Here is a 23,034-nt window from a genome sequence, read left to right as displayed (position 1 = left end):
AAGTAGTCTCCCTGTAGTATCTGAAGTGAATGCCAGAGCTGGGACACACAAGCAGCCCCTGTTCCCCAGCCCAAGACACCATAAGTAGCCACCAGGTCCTCAGGGGCATTGCTCAGGTAGTTAGGGGGGCAGTGGGTATGGAGAGGAGGGAGGAACACCTGTTCTTCTAAGAAGACTACCATCGAGTGGCTGCTACCCCTGGAACTTTTAAATTGGGTGTAGATTTAAAAATTACAACATCGTGATAATTAATGGGTGTACCCAGTGTTCATAAATTATACAGCCAAGTAGGAAAGCATCAGGAATTACTCCTTCATTTCTATCTTAGCCTGTCGAAAAGGTGGCCGCTTGCTTTCTCTTAATGGTCTGATGCTCTCCTAAATCCCCGTGGGAAAACTCAAGAGGCTTGCTGATTGACTAATTCTGAACTCTCTGCTCAAAGCGGTTTTCAGCTTTAGCTTTTCATCTGACGCTGCAGTCCACTTTGCAGGTTTAATAGATGTATGTGTTTCTATTAGTGGTTACCTTTGAAATTATTTACACGCACGTCACGATCTAAAGTTAATGTCTGTTTTACCATTCTCCTCAATGATACAAAGACTTTAGGATGCCTTTGGCTTCATTTACCCCTCCTTCCAGCTTACAGGCTACTGGGATAACCATACTTTGAATGTTTTCACATTTCTGTTTTTAACCTCACAGATAGTGTTACTGTTATTATTAATTTTGTGTGTATTTAAGCTTATCCATATGCATTTACCATTTTGTTTACCAAATATTTCAGGCTTTCTGGGATTGTCTCCTTTTTCCTGAAGCATATGCCTTTGCTGAGTTTTTGGTGGTTAAATGGTCTTGATTTCTGTCTACCTGGAAGTGTCTTTATTTCACCGCATTTTCGGAAGTTAATTTCACTGGATTTACAATTCTAGATCGATAATTATTTTCCAGCACGTGACGGATATTCCAATGTCTTCTGGCTTCCGTTGTTACTATTAAGACTATATTCCCTCTAATTGATGTTTTTATAAATAATCGGGTTGCTTTTACAATTTCGTCTTTGGTACCTGGCACAACGAAGAGGTATCGATGCATGCATTTGTATTTATGGGGTTTGTATATTACAGCACTTTTTTCAATTGTGAAAAATTCTTGGTCATTATCTTTGAAGTACAGGCCATCCCCGACTTATCATGGTCAACTTACAATTTTTTGACTTAATGATAGTACGAAAGTGATATATATGCATTCAGTAGAAACCATACTTGGAATTTAGATCTTTTCATGGGCTAGCAATATGCAACATATTCTTTCCTGCTGCTGGTCAGTGGAACAAAGTCACAGCTTCCAGTCAGCCATGCACTTACAATGAATGGTAAAGAACATCCCAACCACCATGCACCTGTACAACCATTGTGTTTTTCATTTCCACTGCAGTAGTCAATAAATTACATGAGATATTCAATCCTTTATTATAAAACAGGCTTTGTGTTAGATGACATTGTCCAACTATACACTAATGGAAGTGTTCTGAGAATGTGTAAGGTAGGCTAGGCTCAGCTATGATGTTTGGTAGGTTAGGCATATTAAATATGTTTTCAACTTAGGGGTTTATCAGGACGTGACCCCATTGTAAGCTGAGGAAAGTCCAGAATCTTTTAAGCATTGTTTAGATATCTTTGTCCTCCCATTATTCTGCTTTCTTCTGAAATTTGAAATGGACGTATATTGGCCTACTGCACTTATTTTTTACTTCACTTTCATATTTTGTGATGCATGATGATGGCCAAAAGACACATGAAAAGGTGCTCAACATCACTAATCATCAGGGAAATGCAAGCTAAAACCACAATAAGATATCACCCTGTACCAGTCAGAAGGGCTAGTATAAAAAAAAAAAACACACAGGAAATAACAGGTATTCATGAGGGTGTTGGTGTAAATGTGAATTGGTGAAGCCACTATGGAAAACAGTATGCAGTTTGCTCAAAAAATTACAAAAGAACTACCACCTGATCCAGCAATTCCACTTCTGAGTATTTATTCAGAGGAAACAAAAATACTAGTTTGAAGAGACAGCTGCATCCCTAAGTTCATTGCAGCACTATTTACCCTGACCAAGGTATGGAAACAAGCCAAGTGTCCACTGATAGGTGAGTGGATTAAGAGTGGATTCTGAGCAATTTCTTTGGACATATTTTCCAGTTTACTAATTCTCTTTTAAGCTATGTTTAATCTGTACATTATATTTCCATTAAATTAAAAAAATTTTTAATGTTTATTTATTTTTGAAACAGAGAGAGAGTGTGAGCGGAGGTAGGGCAGAGAGAGAGGGAGACAGAGAATCCAAAGTAGGCTCCAGGCTCCGAGCCATCAGCACAGAGCCCGACGTGGGGCTCGAACTCATGAACCGTGAAATCATGACCTGAGTCAAAGCTGGACACTCAACCGACTGAGCCACCCAGGGCCCCTAAATATTTTTTTCTTACCCATAGGCATTTAATTATTTTGGGATGTGCTTTTAAGTCTTGTAAAAATCTTTGTGTTCCTCCTCTGCCCCTTCACTTCCTTTTTGTCTCTTGAAGAACACTAGTGATTTGATCTTACATTTTCCTACCATGTAGAGTTTGGTGATTGCATACTCACGGTACAATTCAGCATGTTCCTTTGTCCTCTGTATTTTCTGATCATTGGTGGCTGAAACCACTGATTGAATCGTGTTCTCGCTGGATGCCTTTATCAAGCCTGTTGGAAGAGTATAATGCCGGGTTGTCTCTTTGTTACCTTTGGAGTCCCTGATACTGACACTTAATGCGTATTTCCATTCATGGAAGGTTGCAAATGACAGTCTTCTATCATTTCTTTTCCACTTATTGGTTGGAATACTTTTATAAAGATACACTTGCCCTCATCTCCTCCTTGTTTATCAAGTGGCACAGTTTATAAAGGAGAGGCAGGATAAATGCTTGATTGCTTCCGTTTGTTAATGAGTTTTCAAGGTAATGAATTGATTTCTTTTTATTCCTGCCATTTTCAATAGCATTAAGAACTCATGGATTTAAACATCTTTGAGGGGTTTTAATCCACTGCAAATATTACTATTAAAGTTTCTCACTGTGTCTAGTAGAGGCCTCTTCTAGTTGACTTCTAGGTTCTCTTGATATCACCTTAATAGTCTTTGATGATGTGATTGCTATTTGGTATGGCAAGATGTCCCATAATCCTGTCATTCTTTGGTTTTGGCAGACATGAAATCAACCATTCCTCTAGAAAGCCTTGATTTCTTTCAGTGAGAAAAGGTATCACAAGTTTTTTCACTAAGAGATACTTAGTGGACAGAGTGAATAATATATATATATATATATATATATATATATATATGCACACACACATATATACACACACACACACGCACACACACATAAATATATATTTTTATGAGGTATATGAGGTGTTTTACTATACATGTATAAAATACATGAGGTATTTTACTATATATATAACTAAATATATATATATACACATATGTATAGTAAAATACCTCATGAGTTCAAATTAGAATCTATAGAGCTTAACCTAGTTGCAATTACCTCTTTATTTTTCTTCCATACCTGAGAACCTAGTTCTCAAAGACACAGGAGACATTAGAATGATAATATCCCATAAAAATTCATGGGTTTTATGCAATCTTACATATACAGCCATCTCATAATAATAATACCCATTCCCTATATTTCCTCAAAGCATTACATTTTGGGGGCATTTATTCTCCCATTCTCCCTTTACTTTTTCTTCCCCCACCATACTTTGAACAGCTGTACAATATATACATTGTCAGAGCCCTATAGCCATTACATACTCACTCTTAATCCTCGTTTGTGTGTACGTAATATATGTAGACCTCACCAGCAATGTGTAAGTCGATAGCTCCTTAGTCATCTTGGTTATCTGAAGCTTTATCTCTAGCCGAGTGCTCAGATCTATCTGAGCTCACGGGAGGCTCATGGGAATAATATTTTCTACGTTCTAGCATGTTGATAACAGCTTGTGCTGTTTATACTTAAAAGTTCGGTTTTGCTGGTGATAGAATTCTCATCTCACAAATTTCTTATCTTAAATATATTACTTCATTATTTTTCATGAAGCATTGCTGTGAAGAACTTAGATAACTATATTTTTTCCCTTTCAAATAGATAATTTTTTTCCCTTAAGAATCATATCACCTACCCCCCCCTTTCCTCCTCCTCCTTTTTAAATTTCTTCCTGGATGTCCAAAGGGTTTTTTCCTTTTTTTTTAAGTTTAGTACTTTTATCACCCCATTTTGATATTCTCAGGAACCTCTTCAATATATCAGTCTTTTTTATTGTTATTCAGAAAAGGTTCTTGAACTGTAGTTTTTAGCATTCGGGGTCTTTACCTCTATGATTTGGTTTCTTTTTCCAGAACTCCTATTCTCATCTCCTTTGCCTATCTTTAATATTTGCCACTTTCTCTGACATCTTTTTCAAGTCTTGCTTTATTTTTATTTTTAAAAACTTTCTCATTTTTAATTTCTGTAATTTTAAAGGATGATGTATGTTTATTGTTCTTTCTATTTTGGTATTTGTTTCTGAAATTAATTTTTATTTTTAATTCTTGGCTGAATTCTGTAGCCTATTGGTGAGTTTTTCTAATTTTTCTTGTTATTTCATGTCTTGTATAATTAAAGTCATAGCTTGTTTTAAAATAGTTCGTGATACGTTTTGTGGCCATGTTTTTATGCCTGTACAATAATAATCTACTCTTTACTCTTTTTTTACAATATCTTTGTATGGGGTTGACCTTGATAATTTTCTATTGCTTATTTTTATGTGAAATTACTTTGCCTGAACTTTTAGGATAAAGCATGGTTGAGGGTGGCTTTTCTAATTCCACCCAACTCTCTTTTTTACTCCCTTTTGGTAATGTTAAAAAATAAAGTAACTTGTTTTCTGGGATTTTAAAAAATTTATTTATGGAGATATAATTGACATAACATTGGGTAAGTTTAACATGTACACGTGTTTGATACATTTCTACATTGCAGTATGGTTGCCAGTGTAGTGTTCGTTAACACTGCTATCATGTCACCTGTTTTATCATTTACCTTTTGTGGGGTGCCTGGGTGGCTCAGTCGGTTAAGCGTCCGACTTCAGCTCAGGTCACGATCTCGCGGTCCGTGAGCTCGAGCCCCGCGTCAGGCTCTGGGCAGATGGTTCAGAGCCTGGAGCCTGCTTCGGATTCTGTGTCTCCCTCTCTCTCTGCCCCTCCCCCGTTCATGCTCTGTCTCCCTCTGTCTCAAAAATAAATAAACATTAAAAAAAATTATCATTTATTTTTTGTGGCGAAAACAAGATGTAGTCTCTTAGAAACTTTGATGTTTATAATACATCATTGTGGACTGTAACCATTATGCTGTACATTAGATTGTCAGGCCATATTTACTAATTGCAAGTTCATACCCTTAAACATCTCCCTAGTCCTCTCAGCCCCTGGTAAGCATCTTTCCAGTCTCTGTTTTTAAAATTTTGTGTATCAATGTCATCAGGTAGTGTTTGTCTTTTTCTGACTTATTACACTTATTATAATGCCTTTAAAGTCCATCCATGTTGTTGCAAATGGTAGGATTTCATTCTTTCTCATGGCTTAATGATTTACCATTATAACTTTTTGTTTTGTTTTTTCTTTCCTTCTTTAATTCCAGTAGAGTCAACATACAGTGTTATATTAGGTTCAGGTATACAATAGCGTCTCAACAATTCTATATATTACTCAGTGTGCATGAAGATAGGTGCACTCTTAATCCCCTTCGCCTATTTTGCCAATCCCCCCACTAACCTACCCTCTGGTAGACCTGTTTGTTTTCTGTAGTTAAGAATCTGTTTTTTTGGTTGGTCTCCTTTTCCTTAGTCTTGTTCCTTAAATTTCACATATGAGTGAAATAATACGGTATTTGCCCTGCTCTGACTTCTTTCACTTAGCATTACACTCTCTCTATCCATCTATGTGGTTGCAAATGACAAGATTTCATTCTTTTTTATGGCTGAATAATATTGTGCCATATATAGTGAATCTTTTTTTTCATTCATCTATCGATGGACACTTGGGCTGCTTCTATAACTTGGCTATGGTAAATAGTGCTGCAATAAATATAGGGATGCATACATATATTTGAATTATTTACCTTGGGTACATAGCCAGGAGAGGAGTTACTAAATCATATGTGATTCTAATTTTGATTTTTTTGAGAAACCTTCATACCACTTTTCACAGTGGCTGCACCAGTTTCCATTCCCACCAAAAAAGTACAAGGGTTGCTTTTTCTCCACATCTTCACCAACACTTGTTTTTTGTTTTTGTTTTTGTTTTTTTAATTTTAGCCATTCTGACAGGTATGGGTTGATATCTCATTATAGTTTTTTGTAATTAATTAATTAAAAAAATGTATATCCAAGTTAGCTAGCATATAGTGCGATAGTGATTTCAGGAGTAGAATCCAGTGATTCATCCCAACAAGTGTCTTTCCTAATGCCCCTTGCCCCTTTAGCCCCATCCCCCCCACCCAAAACCCCTCCAGCAACCCTCAGTTTGTTCTCTGTATTTAAGAGTCTCTTAAGTTTTGTCCCCCTCCCTGTTTTTATATTATTTTTGCTTCCCATCCCCTTATGTTCATCTGTTTGTGTCTTAAATTCCGCATACGAGTGAAGTCATATAATATTTGTCTTTCTCTGACTAATTTTACTTAGCATAATGCATTCTAGTTTCATCCATGTTATTGCAAATGGCAAGATTTCATTCTTCTTGATTGTCAAGCAATAATCCTTTGTGTATATATACCACATCTTCTTTACCCATTCATCTGTTGATGGACATTTGGCTCTTTCCATGCTTTGGCTATTGTCAATAGCGCTGCTATAAACATTGGGCTGCATGTGCCCCTTTGAAACACCACACTTTGGATAAATACCTAGTAGTGCATTTGCTGCATTGTAGGGTCTTTTCAATTTTTTGAGGAGCCTCCATACTGTTTTCCAGAGTGGCTGACCCAGTTTGCACTCTCACCAGCAGTGCAAAAGAGATCCTCTTTCTTTGCATCCTTGCCAACATCTGTTTTTGCCTGAGTTGTTAATGTTAGCCATTCTGATCAATGTGAGGTGGTATCTCATTGTGGTTTTGGTTTGTATTTCCCTGATGATGAGTGATGTTGAGCATTTCTTCATGTGTCTGTTAGCCATTTGGATGTCTTCATTGGAAAAGTGTCTTTTCATGTCTTTTGCCCATTTCTTATTTGGATTATTTGTTTTTTGGGTGTTGAGTTTGATAAGTTCTTTATAGATTTTGGATACTAACCCTTTAGCTGATATGTCATTTGCAAATATCTTCTCCCATTTCATTGGTTGCCTTTTAGTTTTGCTGATTATTTCCTTCACTGTGCAGAGCTTTTAATCACAAGCAATAGTTCATTTTTGCTTTTGTTTCCTTTGCCTCCAAAGACATCTTGAGAAAGAAGTTGTTGCAGCTGAGGTCAAAGAGGTTTTTCCCTGCTTTCTCCTCTAGGATTTTGATGGCTTCCTGTTGTACATTTAGGTCTTTCATCCATTTTGAGTTTATTTTTGTGTGTGGTATAAGATAGCTTTGTCAAAGATTAGTTGGCCATATGTTTGTGGGTCCATTTCTGGGTTCTCTATTCTGTTTCATTGACCTATGCGTCTGTTTTTGTGCCAGTACCATACTGTCTTGATGATTACAGCTTTGGAGTATAGCTTGAAGTCCGGAATTGTGATGCCTCCAGCTTTGGTTTTCTTTTCCAAGATTGCTTTGGCTATTTGGTGTCTTTTCTGGTTCCATACAAATTTTAGGATTTTTTGTTCTAGCTCTGTGAAGAGTGCAGGTGTTATTTTGATAGGGTCATTATAGTTTTGATTTGTATTTCTCTGATGCTGAGTGAGTGTCTTTTCTTGTGTCTGCTGGTCCTCTGTATGTCTCTTTGGGGGACATGTCTGTTCATGTCTACTGTCCAGTTTTTAATTGGATTATTTAGGGGTTTTTTTTTGTATTGAGTTGTATAAGTACTTTATATATTTTGGATATTAACCCTTTATTAGGTATTCCATTTGCAAATACCTTCTCTCACTCTGTAGGCTTTTAGTTTTGCTGATTGTTTCCTTTGCTGTGCAGAAGCTTTTCATTTTGATGTAGTTCCAATAGTTTATTTTTGCCCTTGCTTCCTTTGCCTCAGGAGACAGATCCAGAAAAGTGTTTTACTGGCTGATGTTAGAGAAATTATTGCCTGTGTTCTCTTCTAGGATTTTTATGGTTTCACGCCTCACATTTAGGCCTTTAATCCACATTGATTTTATTTTTGTGTATGGTGTAAGAAAGTGGTCCAGTTTCATTCTCTTACATGTAATTTTCCAGTTTGGCCAACACTATTTGTTGAAGAAACTATCTTTTTCCCATTACGTAATCATAACTCTTCTGTCAAAGATTAATAACCGTATAATTGCAGGTTTATTTTTGGGCACTCTATTCTGTTCTGTTGACCTATGTGTGTTTTTGTGTGAGTACTATACTGTTTTGTTTACCACAGCTTTGTAGCATATCATGAAATCTGGGGTTGTGGTACCTCCAGTTTTGTTCTTTTTCAAGATTGCTTTGGCTGTTCAAAGACTTATGTGGTTCTGTACAAATTTTAGGATTGTTTGTTTCTGTGAAAAATGTTGTTGGTATTTTGAGAGGAATTGCATTAAATCTGTAGGTTGCTTTGGGTAGTATAAACATTTTAGCAATATTTTTTCTTTCACTTCAGGAGCATGAAGTATCTTTCCATTTGTTTGTGTCCCCTTCAATGTCTTTCATCAGTGTTTTATAGTGTACAGAGTACGGATCTTTCACCTCCTTGGTTAAATTTATTACTAGGTATTTTATTATTTTTGGTGTAATTATAGATGGAATTGTCTTCTTCATTTCTCTTTATGCTGCTTCATTATCAGTGTCTGGAAATGCAAGAGTTTTGTATTTTTTTGAATTTCTTGTCCTGTCTTTTCCCCTACATTGACACCAGGGCTTGCAAAGCTAACTCTCACTCACATAAGTTTTGTATGTCCTATGAATTAAGAATGGCTAGGGGTGCCTGGGTGGCGCAGTCGGTTAAGCGTCCGACTTCAGCCAGGTCACGATCTCGCGGTCCGTGAGTTCCAGCCCCGCGTCAGGCTCTGGGCTGATGGCTCAGAGACTGGAGCCTGTTTCCGATTCTGTGTCTCCCTCTCTCTCTGCCCCTCCCCCGTTCATGCTCTGTCTCTCTCTGTCCCAAAAATAAATAAACGTTGAAAAAAAAAAAAGAATGGCTCATATACTTTTAAACGGTTTAAACAACAGCAACAAAACAAAAAGAAGAATATTTTGTGACACATGAAAATTATATGAAGTTCATATTTTAGTGTCTGTACATAAAGTTATCGGAACACAGCCCCATCCATTCCTTTTCATACTGCCTAAGGCTGAGTTCACACTACAACTGCAGGGCCGTATATCGCACCCAAGCCTGGTCCTCAAAGCCTACGATATTTACCGTTTGGTCCATTACAAAACAAAATGCACCCCCCTTCCCCCCGTGATCTTTATCTTCTCTTTCTTTTGTCTCTGTCATGTCTGTCTTGATCATTTTTGATTACACTCCCAGGAATGTCTCTTCAGTGTGGGACCTGAGCTACACTAGCACTCAAAGTTTACAGGTGGGTGAGTTATGAGAATTCATAGGGTACCATGCTACTGAATTGGGCAAACTCCAGGGGCTCTTCTCAAATTGGCCCCACTTTGCTTTCTAGTAATAACTTAAGTACTGGGGGATTCTACTCTTCTCAGGTCTCTACTGCTGCCCCATAACCTCCTCTATCTTCCTCCTTCATAGACATTGGCACTACAGAGATCTTATGGCTGGTAGCGATTTATCTCCACATGCCTGTATTTTGGAGCTCATCAGAATACCTTGGTTTCATTTTGCTATCCAGGATGTCTGTTTGTATGTAGAGATTCAGAAAGATTTAAACACTGTTAAAATTTTTAAAAAATTTTTTCTCTAAGTTCTATTTGGTTCTTTTTCAACTTACCTTATCATTTGGGGACATTTTTTGCTTCTTTCCCCTTGTTTTTATGTCTTCTATTTCTTTTAACATGTTGAACATTAAAAAAAATTTAAATATGTTTTATTAATTATTTATTTAATGTTTATTTTTGAGAGAGAGAGAGAGAGAAGAGGGAGACACAGAATCTAAAGCAGGCTCGAGGCTCTGAGCTGTCAGCAGACAGCCTGACTCAGGGGGTTCGAACCCACAAACCGTGAGATCATGACCTGAGCTAAAGTCAGACTCTCAACTCACTGAGCCACTCAGGCACCCCTTTAAAATTTTTAAAACATGTTTATTTTTGAGAGAGAGATTGTGAGCAGGGGAAGAGCAGAGGGAGAGGGAGACACAGAATCGGAAGCAGGCTCCAGGCTCTAAACTGTCAGCACAGAGCCCAAGGTGGGGGGGAGGGGGGGCTGAAACTCACAAATTGCAAGATCATGACCTGAGCCAAAGTCGGATGCTTAACGAGGGAGCCATCCAGGCGCCTCAGAACACTCTTAATTTATAATCTGTATCTGATGATTTTGTGTAATGAGGTCTTGGTTGGTCTGTTTCCATTGTTTGCTTTTCCTAAAGTTTGCATTCAAATTTATTGGCATTTTATCTGTGAGAATTATCAGAAGCCCAGTTTAAGGGACATAGTTTTTGGAAGATACCTGCTGCTTTTTCCAAGTGCCTAAGGATATTGTGGATACAAATTTCTTTGTTGTTTGCCTTTGTAGAGAGACCATCGTTCCCTCTCCTTAACTCTTCCTTGGGACCATGACCCTTCCTGAGTTCTAGCTTTATCAGGGTTCCCTTCATTCCAATTTCCCCTCACCCTGTATGTACACACACACACACACACACACACACACACACACACACACACAGTTCTAGGTCAGTTGGATCCTGCCAACCTCTATACTGACCCACCTTTCCATGTTATTTCCAGCCCTAGAGTTTATGGGTTAATCCAGTATTCAATATTCAATGTTTCACTCTGCATTTTTATTTTTTTTTAGTTATTTATTTATTTTTTTCAATGTTTATTTATTTTTGGGACAGAGAGAGACAGAGCATGAATGGGGGAGGGGCAGAGAGAGAGGGAGACACAGAATCGGAAACAGGCTCCAGTCTCTGAGCCATCAGCCCAGAGCCTGACGCGGGGCTGGAACTCACAGACCACGAGATCGTGACCTGGCTGAAGTCGGACGCTTAACCGACTGCGCCACCCAGGCGCCCCTCACTCTGCATTTTTAAATTATTTAATGTTTTTGCAAATTTTACATATAATTATTTAAAAAAAATTTTAATTTAAATTTTTAAAATTATTTTTTAAAGTTTTTTGAGAGTACTTGACCCTCAGTGTTATTACGTTAATTTCAGGTGTATAACAGTGATTTGACAAGTTTATACCATATGATCTCATTCATATGTAGAAACTAAAAAGAAAATGAATAAACAAAAACCAGAATTGGACCCATAAATACAGAGAACAAACTGATGGTTGCCAAGGGAGGCATGTAGGGGGGATGAGCAAAATGGATGAAGGGGAGAGGGAGATATAGGCTTTGAACTGCAGAATGGGTAAGTCACAGGAATAAAAGGTACTGCGTAGGTGGGTATCAGTGGTATTCTACTAACATTGCACAGTGACATGTGGTAGCTCCCTTGTGGTGAGCGTAACATAATGCATAAATTTGTCGAAATCATTCTGCGTTTTTAGATATTCATTATAATCATTAACTTGATGAAAATGGAAGTCACCTAGTTACGTCCTTGGGTAACACAATTGGCTAGGTTTAGAAATCCGACAACTACTGTTTAGATTATCTAACACACCTACAATAGAGTTATAAGCAGTTTCACTTCTAATTCCATCCACCCACTGTATCTTTCTGACAAATGTCTTCAACAGTAAGAGCTTGGCTTCTTTATACCCACCAGACTCTGTGCTCCTTTAATGGCTGAAGTACTCTGATATGTTTTTCCCTTTAGCTTATTGGATCTGATTCTTTTGAAATGGAGATGGTTTGGAGGGTTCCAATACTGTGTGTCTGAATCCAGAGACTATGCTCACTCAGCTCTGTCTTCTTGCTTGTGCTACATGGCTACTCAATTAGCAAGTTGTATTAATTCTATGTCCTGAATACCCTCAAGCCCATCTCCTTCTTTTCATCCATTAGCATAAATCCAGCACCCCAACAGTTCTTTTTGGAAAATTCTAGGCGCCTCTCCTAACTAGCTGATGCTCATAGGTAGCCTGGGCTCTGTCACATTCTCTCTCACTGGCCCCGTCCACTCAAAGCCCCAGAACTTCTGAAGCCCCACACCTCCACGGCCTCCTCTTTGCTGTGTTGCCCACAGTGAACATTTCAGCTTCCTTTGAAGCCCAGCTTAGGTGTCACTTTCTCCTGGAAGCATTCCCTTACCCTCTAGAACTTACCACCCTTTCTCAGACGTGTCTCTTTGCCTGGTCTCTGTGAGCTTATCACACTGCATTGTAATATGTCTTCACCCTGACTCCCTTCAAGCCTGTCAGCTCTGGGGTCAGCTGCTCTGTCTTAGTTTTTTTCTGGTCCCTGGAGCCAGGTGTAGGTCTATACCTGATGTAGGATAGGTGCTCAGTAAATGTCTTAGGAATTTGGGCTGTTCCTGTTTGATAGGAATAAACCAGGGATATGAGCTAGAAGGTGAATATTGATTGGAAAAACAACAGCAAAAACACTGTGACTTCAAGGTGGGAAGAGCAGGTGTAGACACCCTGTAAGTAGACAAAACTGCCAGATTGTTGCCTTAAATGACATACGGGACAGATTCCCATGTCTTAAAAATGGGAACCCTTGGCTACTGGTGAGGAGCTAGCTTCACTTGGGTCCATCCATCAACGTTCAGGGTCAGAAGGTCCAATCTCTTTGTTCCCTTTGTGCAGGAAGTGAGTCCTTAACCCCTCAAGCATAGACACACCTTAGGTCTAAAGTCTAATTCAGGCTCAAAGGGGTAGTATACGGTGACCCTGAATGCAATAAATCATAAAAGGGGGTGGGATGGGGGTTGCTCAGGAAAAGCAAAATGCCAGAGTTGGAAATAATCACATTCCTCTGTCAGTCCCTAACCACGTGGGAGGGCCACCCCCACCATCTTTGCTGGGCTCTGCTGCTGCAAAAACGAGGCGACATTCTTTCGTCACCCCTCTGCAATGAGGTCTAGCTTGAGCCCTCTACCTCCTGCTGTGCCATCGGTCCTATCCCCACATCATGTCCCCATTTCTGTTTTTGGAACAAATCTTGTGGGATCGTGACTCACAGCCGTCAGTAGCTCGGCACACTTAGGACAAAGAAGCCTTCTCTCTCCTCTGACCAGTCCCCAACAACGTAATGATTGGGTTTCTCGCCGCTAGCTGAGCACATTAACTGGCTGACAGCTGCTTCTTCATGCCAAGCTTTGGGGTTTGGCAACCTCTTCTTTTCCCACCCTCCCTGGGCCTCTGTGGTGGCCAGCAGTTGATGGAACTGCTAAAGTGCCTCCTTCCTGCATTCATGTTGACGGACGGGTGGACGGACAGACGGTTGGGCGACCCCCAGGATGGGTTTCCCCCGACAATTTCCTTCTCCTCAGGGTTGGCTGAGATTTCATCTGCTAGCTTGCAGGAAGGAATACTAAATTACCTTTTCTACTACATCTCTGGATTGCTAAAGATGGAAACTGTTTGTTCCCATTGACAAACTGTGAATCCAAACACTTCCAACACTGAAGCCAGATTAATAAGGGTATTTAGTAGGGCCAGTATCTTAGAGTTCTAAGTGGAGCCAAGGACTTGGAAGGCTCCAAGGCTTTGGGAAAATATTAACGCACACCGAGCAAGATACTAGTTTAGTGTAATCAACTTTTGCATAAGTTTCTTTAGCTTCAGTGCAATTACTTTGATTACTGTTTTAGTGAACAGTAGAAATATTATGAATATAAAAATAGATACTGTTTTGCTGGCACAGCAAATAGGCTTTATAAGTTCATGCTTGGTGAGCATTAATTCAGAAATGCTTATTTTTAATAAAAGCACTAATGGACATAAAGAAACTGGCTTAAAAATCTTACAACAAAAGAATTGATGACTCAATAAATTGTACATATATTACCATAGACTTTTGAGATGTATAAAATATTGTATGTAACAATGTAGCATTTCTTTTTTTTTCTTTTTTTTAAATATTTTTTTTAACGTTTATTTAGTTTTGAGATAGAGAGAGACAGAGCATGAACGGGGGAGGGGTAGAGAGAGAGGGAGACACACAATGTGAAACAGGCTCCAGGCTCTGAGCAGTCAGCACAGAGCCCGACATGGGGCTCGAACTCAGGGACCGCGAGATCGTGACCTGAGCCGAAGTCGGATGCTCAACCGACTGAGCCACCCAGGCGCCCCTGTAACAATGTAGCATTTCGAAATAATAGGAAGTATAGAGTTGTCCTTGGTTAGACTTTATAGTTTTTTTTTTTTAAATGTTTATTTTTGGGAGAGAGAACACACAAGTAGGGGAGGGGCAGAGAGAGAGGGGAGCAAAGGATCTGAAGCAGGCTCTGTGCTGACAGCAGGCTTGAACCCACGAACCATGAGATCATGACCTGAGCCTAACTCAGACACTTAACTGGCTGAGCCACCCAGGTGCCCCTAGACTTTATAGTTTTTAAATTAGGTGAAAGATGAAGCAAAATTGAGAACAGGGAACATAAAACTTCAGTTATAACCACAGATCCCTTTAAAATATATACATTTCCACCTTAGGGTATGATCAATAATAATTGCTAAACATGATATTGTAAGTACAAAACGTTTTCTACACTTTTTTTGGCTGTTTCAATTATTTGCAGTGGGCCTGTTTGCTTTGCATTCCTTAGTCTTTGCTGGAAATTCCTATCGATCGGCTGTTGGTGACTTGTTTTGGGGTAGATGACGATTCCCTGAACAATACAAACTGGGCTTTGTTTGCTGCCCCATTTTTTAAGAGGTGCCCTGTCGTGTCGTCTGGACTTCACGCTGCACTCTGAGCTATCTGGACAGGTATTGTTGTGAGTACTGAAGAAGATTCTTCACTGAACCACGCTTTAGTCAGGCTCCTGAATCTTCTCTTAGGCACATCTATGGACCTCCTTGTAAAATCCAGTTTTACCTCCTTGTAAACTCCAGTTTTAGAAAGAGCCCTGATAAGTCCTTTTAATCAGAACCTCGACTATTGATTTCTGGCCACCCTTTATATCTGATGGCGTTTTTCATCCCCCACCATCTCTCTCGTGAGGCCCCATCCCCTGGCCTGCAAGCATCCCATTAGGTCAGTTTAGCTGGTAACTCCTTATCCCATCCACTGGCCCCACCCTGCTCCTTGGCCATAGATTCCCATTATCCCATGCTGTTTGGAGATGAGCCTCCTCTCTCCAACCCACTGCAAGATCCCATTTTGCAGTGCTTCCCACAACTATTATCATGGCCCCCTTAACAAGAATCATGAATGTGTGTGTGTGTGTGTGTGTTTTTTCCTCTAATAATATTGCCAGTTGAAGAAACTACAGCTCTGAGAAGGCAAATGGCTTGTCCAAGGCCCTTGGGCTGGATTGCACTGAAATGGGGGACTAGTAAGTCGACTGTGGGGCAGACAGTGTGGTAGGCAGAATGGCCCCTGGCTTGTGACTATGTTGGCAAGGGGGAACTAAGGTTGCAGATAGTAAGAACGATAATCAGCTGACATTAAAATAAAGAGATTTTCCTGGATCCTCTGGGGGAGTTCAAGGTAATCAAAGTATCATGGGGTCCCAAATTAAGGAAGAGGAGGGCAGAGCAGTTAGGGCCACGGTGAAGCACTGTGATGCTATCCCCACCGTGCTGCTGGTTTTGCAGATGGAGGAAGTGTCCACCAGCCAAGGAAGGCAGCTGCCTCTAGAAGCTGGAAAAGGCAAGACAAGGGAGTCCCCCCTGCAGCCTCCATTAAGGACAGCAGCCCTGCCCACACCTCAATTTGAAGCCTGTGAAACTCATATCTGACCTCCAGAAAGGAAGGGAAAAATAAGGAGGTAGAAGAGAAGGCAAAAGAGTTGAGTTGAATGTAGAAAGATGAAGGACAAAGAGATGTGAAGAAGGTTAAGAGAATGATGAAGTTGGAGGGAAGGCAACAGAGATCAGGGGTTTTCAAGTTCACTTTGCAAAGAGCTTTATGATCTGAGCAACTTGACCCCGTAAAAGGGGGTTCTGAGTAGGTGCTAATACCCCCATTTTAGAGATGAGGAAAGTCAGGCTTTGAGTGTTTGACTCAACCAAAGTAACTTGGACGGACATGTAGGCAGAGAAACAGGAGGTAGCCAGAATTCGACATGCAAACTATCAAGTGCGTAAAGCTTTGAGTGCAATTGACTTTAAGCAGGTAGGTTCCTGATTTTTTTCTTTTCAAAATTATTAGCAATATTAATAAACAAACTTTGTAACACTAACCAAATTTAAATTAAAAAATTAATCCTGGCCCGGCTAACCCATGCAAATTATGTCTTTATGTTACCTTCTTATATTTTCATGATACATACACAATTTTGCATGGTTCTGATTATAGTATAATTTTTTTCCTTTGTATCATAAATAATTCCTATATTGTGTCAGTCTTCATAATTTTAATTCATAATGGCTGTTTGACATTTCATCACACTGATGTATAATAACAAGAAATTTCCATATTGTTGGACTTTGGTTCAGTTTCTTGATCTAAATAAGGGTGCAATGAACATCTTTAGATACATACCATTTTCCTTTTTTAAAATTTTTTATTTAAATTTCAATTAGTTAACATGCAGTGAAATATTAGTTTCAGGTGTACAATATAGTGATTCAATAATTCTATGCATTACTTAGTGTTCATCATGGCAAGTGTACTCTTGAATCTCCTACACCTGTTTTACTCCTCTCCCCCCCACCCATTTCCCCCACCCATCAGTTTATTCTCTACAGTGAGAGTCTGTTTCTTGGTTTGTCTCTCTTTCTCTCTCTTTTTCCCCCTGTGCTCATTTGTTTTGTTTCATAAATTTCACATATGAGTGAAATCATACAGTATCTGTCTTTCTCTGACTGACTTATTTTGCTCAGCATAATACTCTCTAGCTCTATCCATGTCATTGCAAATGGCAAGATTTCATTCTTTTTATGGTTGAATAATATTCCATGGTATATATCCACCACACCTTCTTTATCCATTCATCGGTCGATGGACATTTGGGCTGGTTCCATAATCTGGCTATTGTTGATAGTGTTGCTGTAAACATTGGAGTGCTTGTATCCCTTTGAATTAGTATTTTTGCATCCCTTGCATAAATACCTAGTAGTGCAATTGCTGGACCGTAGGGTAGTACCCAAAATATAGAAAAAACTTACAAAGTTGCACACCCCCAAAACAAATAATCCACTTAAAAATGGCCAGAAGACATGAATAGATATTTTTCCAAAGAAGACCTACAGATACCTAACAGATCCATGAAAAGATGCTCAACATCCCTCATCATCAGGGGAATGCAAATCAAAATTAAAATGAGATATGGCCTCACACCTGTCAGAATGGCTAGAATCAGCAACACAAGAAACAACAGATGTTGGGGAGAGCATGGAGAAAGTGGAACCCTCGGCTGGTGGCAATGCAAACAAGTGCAACCTCTCTGGACAATAGTAGGGAGGTTCCTCAAAAAGTTAAAAAAAGAACTACCCTATGAGAATTTTCCTTTTTTTTTTTTTTAAAGAATATTTAAGATAAATTACTTGGGGGTGCCTGGGTGGCTCAGTTGGTTGGGCTTCTGACTTCGGTTCAGGTCATGATCTCACGGTGTGTGGGTTCGAGCCCCGGGTCAGGCTCTGTGCTGACAGCTCGGAGCCTGGAGCCTGCTTTGGATTCTGTGTCTCCCTCTCTCTGCCCCTCCCTGGCTCATGCTCTGTCTGTCTGTCTCTCTCTCTGTCTCAAAAATGAATAAATATTAAAAAAATTTTAAGGTTAATTACTGGGACTGTGGGTATGGATATTCTCATTATTCCATATTTATTGACAAATCACTCCCAAAGCCATTGTACCAATTTATGCTGCATGGAGGCACAAGTTTAGCAAACCTGGGCAGTCTTGGCAGTTAAACTTTTTCCCCCTCTAGTTTTTAAAGCCTTTATTTGTCTTTAGGACCTCAGATTAGCTAGTATATACTACTGGTGAGCAAAAGGGTAGAAGACCCCTCTGTGCATGCTTTTATATTGATTTGCTGAATTAAGTAACTTGTCTTTATTTGCATTTCAGAATATCAAGGGGTATTAAGGAAAAATATAAATTTCACCGAAATCAACAATTAGTCCTAGAAATGTTAGAGAAAAAAGGGGGTTACCAATGACTTGCTTTATCCCAATTTAATAAACTCTAACTTTGGAGAATGCCTACGAGTGAAGTCACTTAGGAGGACAATGGGAGAACTGGGAGGCATGCTGTCTGAACTCGTGGCCACAGACACTTCAAGTCTCAAGACTGCTTGGTGGCAATATTTAGAAACAGTGACTAAGGCCAAGGACAGCTTCCCAGTAAAAAGTTCTGTGGTTAAAGACCATGCAGAATTGTTCTTAGGTTGTCTAGCAATACTGAGATGCCTGTCATTTTCTTTTAATTTTTTTAAGTTTATTTATTTTTGAGAAAGAGAGTGGAGGATGGGGGGCAGAGGATCTGAAGCAGGCTCCGCACTGAGAACAGATAGCCTGATAAGGGGCTCAAACCCATGAACTGTGAGGTCCTGACCTGAGCTGAAGTTGGAGGCTCAGCTGATTGAGCCATCCAGGCACCCCTGTTTTTTTTTTAGATAAAACAAGTTTTGTTATAAGTAATGTACCATATTTTAAGGGTAAACCATATTGATTCAGTATTTTTTTTAATTTTTTAATGTTTATTTATTTTTGACAGAGAAAGAGAGAGATGGAGCATGAGCAGGGGAGGGGTAGAGAGAGAGGGAGACACAGAATCCGAAACAGGCTCCAGGCTCTGAGCTGTCAGCACAGAGCCCGACGCGGGGCTCAAACTCACAGACCACGAGATCATGACCTGAGCCGAAGTTGGACGCTCAACCGACTGAGCCACCCAGGCGCCCCTTGATTCAGTATTTTTATACAGTATGAAATGATCACCTCAATAGGTCTAGTTACCATCTATCCCCCCACAAAATTGTTACATTATTAACTATATTCCCCTTGCTTAACATTACATTCTCAATTATTTATTTTATAGCTGGAAGTTTGAACCTCTTACCTTCACCTGTTTCGCCCGCCCTCCCAACTCCCTTCCCCTCTGCCAACCACCAGTTTGTTTCAGGTATCTATGAATATGTTTCTGTTTTGTTTGTTTGTTTGTTTGTTTTAGATTCTATGATTAAGTCAAATAATAGGGCATTTGTCTTTCTCTTATTTCACTTTGCATAACACCCTCTGGGTCCATTCTTGTTCTTGTAAATGTCAAGACCTCATCATTTTTTTGATGGCTGAGTAATACTACATTGTGTATGTGTGTGTGTGTACAAGCACGTCTTCTTATCCATTCATCTATCAATGGACACACACATTTAGGTCTTAAATCCATATTGAGTTTATTCTTGTGTATAGTATAAGAAAGCTGTCTAATTTCATCCTTTTGCATGTATTTTTCCAGTTTTCCCAACACCATTTATTAAAGGGACAGTTTTTGCCCCATTGCATGTTCTCATTTCCTTTGTCATAAGTTAACAGACCACTAAGTATGGGGTTGTTTCTATGCTCTATATTCTGTTCGGTTGATCTCTGTTTGTATTTGCACCATCATCATATTGCTTTGATTGCTGTAACTTTTTACTGTAGTTTTGAAATCAGGGAGGGTGATACCTCCAACTTTATTCTTGCTCTAGATAACTTTGGCTCTTCGGGGTCTTGTGCGGTTCCGTATGAATTTCATGATTATTCTAGTTCTGTAAAAAAAAAAAGGCCTTTGTTTTTTGATAGAGATTGCATTGAACCTGTAGATTGCATTTTATATCCACCTGATCCATGAACATGGACTATTTCACCATTTATTTGTGTCTTTTTTCAATGTCTTTAATTAATGTCTTAGAGTTATCAATGTACAGGTCTTCTACCTATTAGTTAAACTTATTCCTATGTATTTTATTCTTTTTGATTCTCTTATTTCTCCTTTTGATAGCTATTAGTGTATAGAAACCACAGATTTCTGTATATTAATTTCAAATCCTACAATTCTGCTGAATTCATTTTTCTAAAAGTTTTTTGGTAGAGTCTTTAGGGTTTCTATGTGTAGTATCATGTCAGCTGTAAATAGTGACAGTTTTAGTTTTCTCTTCTAAGTGGATGCATCGTATTTCTTGCCTCATTGCTGGGACTATGACTTCCAATACTATGTGGACTAAAACTGGTGAGAGTGCATCCTTGTCTTGTTGCTGGTGTTACAGGAAAAGCTTTCAGCTTTTGACTACTGATTGTGATGTTAGTGCTGGGCTTGTCATTATATGGCTTTTATTATGTTGAGGTATATTCCTTCTATGCTCTGTTGAGAGTTTTATCATAAATAGAGGTGAATTTTGTCACATGCCTTGTCTGCATCTATTGAGATGATTGTATGATTTTTATCTTCCTTTTTTATTAATGTGGTATATCATATTGACTGATTTGCAGATGTTGAATCATCCTTGCATCCCTGAAATAAATCCCACTTGGTCATGATGTATTATACTTTTATTACTCTTGAAAACAGGCTATTAATATTGCATTGAGTATCTTACATCTATGTTCATCAGGGGTATTGATTGGCCTGTAGTTTTTTTCTTTATGTAGTGTCTTTGTCTGGTTTTGGTATCTGGGTAATGCTGACCTTTTATAATGAGTTTGGAAATGTTCTTATCTTTTTAATTATTTGGAATAATTTGAGGAGGGTAGGCACGAACTCTTCTTGAAATGTTTGCAGAATTCACCTATGAAGCTGTCTGGTCCTAGATTTTCTCATTGGGAATTTTTTTTTAATACTGATTCAATTTTATTATTAGTAAAAAAAAAAACCCATAAAATTATATTTATATAAATTTTTCCATTCTGGGTTGTCTAATTTTCTGATGTCTAATGTTTATAATATTTTCTTATCCATCGTATTTCTGTGGTATAGATTACAAATTCTAATTTTATTTATTTCCTTGGTGAATCTAGCTAAAGGTTTGTTGATTTTGTTTATCTTTACAAAGAACAAGCTCTTAGTTTCTAAAATTTGACTTCTTTAGTGTTTATTTCATGTATTTCTGCTCTGATCTTTATTACTTTCTTTTTTTCTACTAACATAAGGGTTTAGTCTTTTTTTTTTTTTTATTTCCTTTATGGTAAAGTTAGATTTTTTTTTGTTCTGTTTTTAGTTATTTTTTTTTCTTGTTTCATAAAGTACCCTGCACTGCTATGAAATTCCTTCTTACAACTGCTTTTACTGCATCCCAAAGATTCTGGCCCATTGTGCTTCCATTTTCATTCGTCTCAAGGTAGTTTTTGATTTCCTTTCTGTTTTTCCCATGTGCGCATTGGCTGTTAAATAACATGTTGAATCTCCGTATTTCTTTTCCAATTTTCTTCTTGTGGTAAATTTCTGGTTTCAGACCATCATAGTCAGAAAAGATAGGTGATTTGATTTCAATCTTCTTAAATTTTTTGCTACTTGTTTTGTGACCTACCATGTGATCTATCTTGGAGAATGTTTCATGTGCACTTGATAAGAGTATTTATTCTGAAGGTTTTGAATGCAATGTTCTGTCTAAAGTTCATCTGGTCTAATGTGTGTGTGTTTTGATAACAAATTGAATTTTTCTTCAGCCGGGCCTTCAGGAGACTGGGTGGCCAGACAGCAGGGTAGGGCACTATACCCTTTAGCTCAGCCTGTGTTCACTGGTCCCAAGGGTGGGTGCAGGTCCTTGAAGGCACACAAAAAGAAACTTTCGGGCCGCCAGAATGCTCTCTAGCGGGGGACTAGGTTGGCTTTTGGGGCGTGGTCTTGAGGCTCAGCAGCTCCAGGAAATGCCATTTTGAAACCACTTCCTAAACCCGTCAAACCAGGGCAAGTTAAAGCATTGAGACCCCTTTATGCATTAGAACCATGAACTCCAGATGAATTGTGCTTTGAGGAAGGTGATATTACCTACCTTACTGACGTGGTACCAATTGGTGGAAAGTCACCTCCAAAGGTAGGACTAGGCTAATCCCAGGCAACTATGTGGCCAAGCTCACAGAATCCATTGACAGTCCACTGTATGAAATTGCAAAAAAGAGGCAACTTGAGCTGTTTGAAAGAGTGTTTGGACAACTGGGTTGGTGTCAATGGCTTAGACAAAGCTGGAAGCACTGCCCTATACTGGGCATGCCACAGAGGGCACAAAGATAACAGGGGGAATGCTGTTTCCTCAACCAAAGATTGAATTGAACCAACAGAACAAGTTGGGAGACACAGCTTTGCAGGCTGCCACCTGGAAGGGTTCTGCAGATAATGTCCAGTTACTTCTGGAAAAAGTACAAGAACAGACTTAAGAAACCATGAGAAAAAGCATGTCCTGGATGTGACTCCTAATGCTGCCTGTGCATGTCTCCTAAAAATGAAACAGGGAACAGATACTGTTCAAATATTAAGCAATGCCAAGGAGTATCTTGATGATGAAGTCTCGGATTTATTCCCTTCTGGAGATTTGAGATCTAAAACTTTTGTTGCTTTTCCATTCTAAAACCTTTATCCTTGCCAGAAGGGTGCTGGTAACTGTTTTTTTTTTTTTTAAGTCTATATGAACATGGATGTATTGCACGTGTGTGAGTACAATGTGTAAAAGTGTAGGTTCTTAGTGTCAGTTTGCCAATAAGTGACT

The 23,034-nt window shown here is 39.0% G+C and overlaps 1 pseudogene; it reads left to right on the top strand.

Moving 5' to 3' along the window:
- The first annotated feature begins 15,919 nt into the window (after positions 1–15,919).
- On the top strand, positions 15,920–22,975 carry LOC106981986 (osteoclast-stimulating factor 1-like; annotated as a pseudogene).
- Positions 22,976–23,034: the final 59 nt, after the last annotated feature.

This window comes from Acinonyx jubatus, chromosome B1 (assembly GCF_027475565.1).
Source record: "Acinonyx jubatus isolate Ajub_Pintada_27869175 chromosome B1, VMU_Ajub_asm_v1.0, whole genome shotgun sequence".
Taxonomy (NCBI): domain Eukaryota; kingdom Metazoa; phylum Chordata; class Mammalia; order Carnivora; family Felidae; genus Acinonyx; species Acinonyx jubatus.
The sequence above is the reverse complement of the archived record's forward strand: the minus strand, read 5'-3'. Positions and strand labels throughout refer to the sequence as shown.